Raw genomic sequence first — 6,061 nt, 5'->3', positions numbered from 1 at the left:
TGTATTTAATGTCGTAGAACAAAACGTCAATTACCTCTTAAATTTGTGTCAACCACAGACCTTATTTCGAGCTATTTCCAAAACCCTATGGAAAAAATGCATTGCTTTTTGAGGAAGGAACCGGAAGTGCTAAAAATGCTAACTTACTTCCGGGTTTTACGACGCGTCACTGATCAATTAAGGAGGATTTATTTGGGGACTTAATGTTAGGATGAGTAGGACTGTCTATAATCTGAGTAACATTCAGAGAGATACAAAGGTTTTTAAAATCCTCTGAAACAGAATTTAACCAGTCCCAATTAAAATCACCAAGCAGCAGTATTTCCTTGAAGTCAAGTTGAGATAAAAGTTTTGCAAATGAAGATAAAGAGTCTGAGGGGGGTCTGTAGCGGCCCACCACCATGACCTGTTGACCCTTTGCTACTTCGATATTTAAGGCTAAACATTCTAGTTGTTTACTAATAGATTTGGAAACCATCTTGGTTAAACAAAACTTATTTTTCACATAAATGGCAACGCCACAACCTTTTTTAGGACGGTCGGTACGATATACACTATAACCATTTAAGTAGATGTCAGAGGCCAAAATTGATTTATCTAGCCACATTTCTGATAAGACAATGACATCAGCATCAGTCGAGCTCGTCCAAATGCGGACAAAATCTAACTTAGGTAACAGACTGCGCACATTTAAGTGAATTAATCCCAACCCAGATCTAGAATTAAAATCAGCAGGAGTAGCTATCTGACTACTACTGCTACTGGGCGGTCCAGGGTTTAGTTGTACATTCCCTGATAGTAATAATAGCAAAAAAAACTGAACCTTTTCCTCTTAACCGACACACATCTGCTATTGTCATCTGCTTTAAAGTCACCAGCAAACTCCGCCAAAGTGAGATTAGAGCTCAAGAAGCAGTCCTGAAGAACCATCATAGCAGGCAAGTGAGAAAGACAAACATTTGTCGAACTGAACGTCTGTGAAAAGGCAACCAGTAATTGTTTATCGCAATAACATTAATCGAGCACTATCTGATCCTACAGTGGTGACTAGGGATGGGTACCGAGCCCCGGTATTAAACGGCCCCGGGGCTGAATTATTAAAGACAGTGGTACCGTTAAGCTCCGACGTTATCGGTCTTTTTATCGGTACTGGAGACATGTAAAAAATATGTCGTATGTATTATTGCTACACAAACATTATATTGCAGTTTTAGTGTCGCCAACTCCGTTTCTAATACGCAAAATGCGTCTATAATTATTTTTAGTATTTTCGATCTTTCCAATCCAGATGAGACATCTCTCTCCCCCGCCTGCTTGCGAGGGGGCGGGGCAGTTTACACACACACAGCTGCCACACACACAGACAGACAGACAGACAGACAGACAGACAGACAGACAGACAGACAGACAGACAGACAGACAGACAGACAGACAGACAGACAGACGGAGGAGATGGCGGAGAGAACGCGCTCCGAGGTGTGGTTAAACTTTACCCGTCTCGATGTGGACAATGCTCGTTACCAAAAGTGCAATAAGAGTTTAGCATGTAAGGGCGCACGAGCAATTTGTCTAAACGTTTAGCAAAAGTGCACCACATTCAGACGGAGAAATGCACCGGGTTCGACTGTCTTTCTAGTAGCTCTGTAGCCCCATCCACGAGTAACGTTTCCACGTCAGGTGTTATGTATGCTAGCAGCAACACACAGAGCTACATTATACAAACATGGGTTAACTGAGTTATTTATTTTGTTAAAGTTTGAGCTATTCTGTTTACAATTCTGTCAGATTATTTAATACGATTTGTTAAAACACTGTGAAATGTTATGTATTTCATTTAAATAAAAAGCAATGTTCCTTTTGTTCACAATTTGTTTAGTTAGTTTACCTCGTTTTTTTCTTTCCAAAATAACCGATAAAAGTACAGTTAAAAGACCGGATCGATAAGCGGTATCGATAAAAGTAGTAGTACCGTTAAAACCTTAACGATACCCATCCCTACTTATAAGGCTATTTGTTTGAAAAAAGATATCCAAATTATGCTTTGGTTCAAACTACACCTGCTCTCAAAGGGTTAAAAGTAGAGGTTGTCAGTTGATTATTGATGTGACATGTCAGCCGCAGAATATTGAGTTTTTCTTGTATCAAATCATCATCTTTTGTGATTAACCTTGCATCAGGGTTAGGGTTAGAGGGTTAGTAATACAGCAGACCTTTCTATTGACAACATTACTCTAGAGCGCCACTTGTGTACAAACACATACACTTCAGATTCCCTTTAACTAAAGCAGTGAAGTATCTCCAGCCTGTAGATTGAGTGTGTACTATCTTCTCTCCATCCCAGGTTTTTCTTGGACATAGCCTCTGACTCTCCGCCCAGCGACTCTGTGAACCACAGCCTGTCCTTCATCAGCGACGGCAATGTGCTGGCCCTCCACCGCCTGCTGTGGAACAACCAAGAGAGGATTGGCCAGTATCTCTCCAGTAACAGGTCAGGATAAAGGACTGTATGAAACACAACTGCTGAGTTCTATGATTAAAAAAAAAAAAAAGGGTATGTCTCAATTTACATACTTCTGTATATACATTTGCTTATTTGAGTGCATCCCAATGCGAAGTAAGGCTCATAACGATCATAGGGTTGAGTGTAGAGTGCTCTGGAACGCTGGAGCATGGATGTATAAAGAGAACTGGATACAACGTTGATACAGCATTCCTTTGAAAGTTGCTCAGTGGCACATGAAGCCAAAATGGCCTTAATGTTGAGGGCAAAAGTACCCGTAAGTGGGACCATAGAGTGCGCACTTGAGTTTTCTTTCAGCCCCGCCTACAACCATCACTGCAGTTTCTGCTCAGTCAAATGAATGGCAAAGAACTCTGGATTAAGCTTTTACAGGATTGTACAACTTTTAATGATTTAAAGATCTATTCAAGTGTTCGTAGTAGTTGATTTAGGTTTCAAAATAATTCTGCTGATTTACAGACATCTCTTTCCTACGGAAGAGGATTAAGGCCAAATTAATCCTTTTTGGGGAAAATAAAAAAAATAAAAAAATGTTTCTGTTTTGTTCTGAGAAAAAAGTCAGAATTCTGACTTTTTTCTCAGATAAAGATGCATTATGTAGGCTGCTATGGAGGGGACTTTGACAGCGAATTACTCAAAAAGTACACAGTAAAAGTACTTAATTTCATTTCTGGTAGCAGTCAAACTACTATCCGTTTTATTAAGAACTTGTGGTAAAAAAACTCTGGAGTATGTTTGTGCCACAAGTCGGACAGAGCTCTGTGACACTTGTGGCTTTCTGGCACCTGGTCACCTCAGCCTGGTCACCTCACCTCATTTTTTTCCCCTGCTTTATTCAATGAGTGATACAAATATTTTTTACCACAGGTTCTTAATAAAACTGACACTGTTGGACTCGGTACTAGTTTGACTGCTACCGGAAATTAAATGAAGTAGGCTACTTTTACTGTGTACTTTTTGAGAAATCCTCTGTCAAAGTCCTCTGCTGAGAACAAAATCAAGCCACTTTTGTTTGACGAGGGAATAATTTTTTGTTGCCATTAGTTCTTCGTGAGATTGATCCTGTTGGACTCAGTACTACTGAAACTAGCCCCACAAGTACTATGAAGTACTTACTGTGTACTCTTCTAGTAATCCTCTTTCAATGTCCCCTCCCGAGTACAAGAATGCATGTTTTTCTTTTAATAAGCGTTAAAAAACCTTTTCTTCCTGAGACTGATATGGTTGGACAGAGTATTTTAAGAGGATGGTAGACATGATATCAGCAATACTTCCAGTCAGTACTCCAGCAGCAGAATTTGTACACCTTGGAAAGTCTTTAGAGTAGGGGTGCAACAACTAATCGACTAAAATCGATGACCAAATTAGTTGCCAACTAATTCATTTGTCGATTCGTTGGTGACGTCATCACGTGTGTTTTACGCGCCGTTAAGCTCCAACATAGTCGGTCTTTTTATCGGTACTGGAGACATTTAAAACATATGTCATGTGTATTATTGTTACAAAAACATTATATCGCAGTCTTAGTGTCGCCAACTCTGTTTCTAATATGCAATAAGACTACAAAATGCATCTGATGTATTTTCGATCTTTCCAATCCAGACGAGAGATCTCTCTCCCCTGTCTGTGTGCGAGGGGGTGGGGCAGTTTACACAGACGCGGCTGCTACATGCAGCAACACACACACACACATGGCGGAGGTGGCGGAGAGAAGCGCTCCAAGGTGATACCCGTCTCTATGTTGACAATGCTCGTTGCCAAAAGTGCAATAAGAGTTTAGCATGTAAGGGCGGTAACACGAGCAATTTGTCTAAACATTTAGCAAAAGTGCACCACATTCAGACGGAGGAATGCACCGGGTTCGACTGTGTTTCTAGCAGCTCTGTAGCCCCATCCAAGAGTAACGTTTCCACGTCAGGTGTTATGTATGCTAGCAGCAACACACAGAGTTAACTACATTATACAAACATGGGTTAATGATTAGAGGTAACTGAGTTATTTATTTTGTTAAAGTTTCAGCTATTCTGTTTACAGTTCTGTCATCACATTATTTAATAACATTGTTAAAACATTCTTGTTTCTTTTGATTTGGAAATATTATTAATTTAATTTGAATAAAAAGCAATGTAATTTTGTCACAATTTTGTTTGTTAATTTGCCTTGTTTTTTTTTTCAAAAGAACGGTTAAGAGTACAGTTAAGGACCAGATCATAAGCGGTATCGATAAAAGTGAGATAGTGCGTTTAAAACCTTAACGATACCCATCCCTACCTTGACCAATGTGAAAAATGTTATCTTTTTATCTGATCTGATCTGTATCCTGGTTTAAATCTTGATGACAATTTTTATTTATCTTTCAGCAGAAAGTTTTAATAAATATGTATTTATTGAATCAAGTATTTATCTTTATTGTCTTCCATTGTTAGGTTTCCACATTGCCTAAACACAACCTCAAACTAATCTAAAAGTTGATGGCTAAATAAGAGCGTTTGCAGAAAATTGTACAAAGGGCATAATCCTAATTTTTTAAAATCGATTAATCGTTTCATTAACTCGATAGATAATCGATTATAACATTAGTTGTTTGTTGCAGCCCCTAGTTGAACGTGTGTCTCTTTCCTTGGAGGGAGCAGCATCGCCCGGACCGGCCCCCCAGAGGAAGCCACGCAGTGGGCGGCGCCGCTGACCTGCCTCCGCGGCTCGTCCGTGCAGAAAGTCTGCACTGCAGCGGTAATGTGTGTTCAGCGACGTGCAGTCAGGGAGGCACGCCTCTCCGCGCCAGTCGGGAGGTCGGGACTTAGAACACAACGCTAATCTTAGTGCCTCCAGGCTGCAGCCCAATACTTTGTACATACACGGATAATGAATCTAGAGTATTGATCTGACTCATTTAATGGAAATAAGAACGATTTCCCAAGCTTTTTTCTTAAAAAGTCCTTCATTCTCTGAGCTCACTGCATACACAGCCACATCCTGTGATTTTTATTAATAAACAACTACAAACAAGAGTAAAGCACATGGGGGCTTGTGACACATGTTCTGCTCGTGATTGTGAAGAACAAAGACTTTGAGGATGAGGTGCATTGCAGTAGAGAGGGGGGGAGAACGACATGGGAGAGAGTACTTTGCGACGGAGTGACTTACAGCAGGTCGTTTTGTTTAATGGCTGAGAAGGATCATGATCTATTGTCCACTTCGTCCCTGCCATAATGGTGAGACTGCCTGCAGACTGCGACTGGGCAGGACTCATAACAAAGGAAATAAACATCCTATACGCGTTAAAGCGCGAATTCTCACGAATACAAGACCAATTTTGTGAACTCGTAAGAGGCAGCTGCTTTATAAAAGGCACACACACACACACCACACACACACACCACACCACACACACAACACACCACACCACACACACAACACACACACACCACACACACACACACACACCACACACACACACACACCACACACCACCACACACACACACCACACCACACACAGTTTGACATAAAATGAAGGTTCTGTCTAACTGGATCGTTGTCA

General features: G+C 40.7%; 1 long non-coding RNA gene across 1 annotated transcript in view; it reads left to right on the top strand.

Moving 5' to 3' along the window:
• The window catches only part of LOC104945157 (uncharacterized), a 19,509-nt gene extending 18,124 nt beyond the window's left edge, over positions 1-1,385 (top strand). The window contains exon 3 of the long non-coding RNA XR_798309.1: positions 1,364-1,385. This is a non-coding gene — a long non-coding RNA (uncharacterized lncRNA). The remainder of the gene's footprint in view (positions 1-1,363) is intronic.
• The last annotated feature ends 4,676 nt before the right edge of the window (positions 1,386-6,061 follow it).

The sequence above is a fragment of the Notothenia coriiceps genome, unplaced genomic scaffold (assembly GCF_000735185.1).
Source record: "Notothenia coriiceps isolate Sejong01 unplaced genomic scaffold, NC01 NC01_scaffold00000339, whole genome shotgun sequence".
Taxonomy (NCBI): domain Eukaryota; kingdom Metazoa; phylum Chordata; class Actinopteri; order Perciformes; family Nototheniidae; genus Notothenia; species Notothenia coriiceps.
Note: the sequence above shows the minus strand (reverse complement) of the source record. Positions and strands in the feature narration are given on the sequence as shown.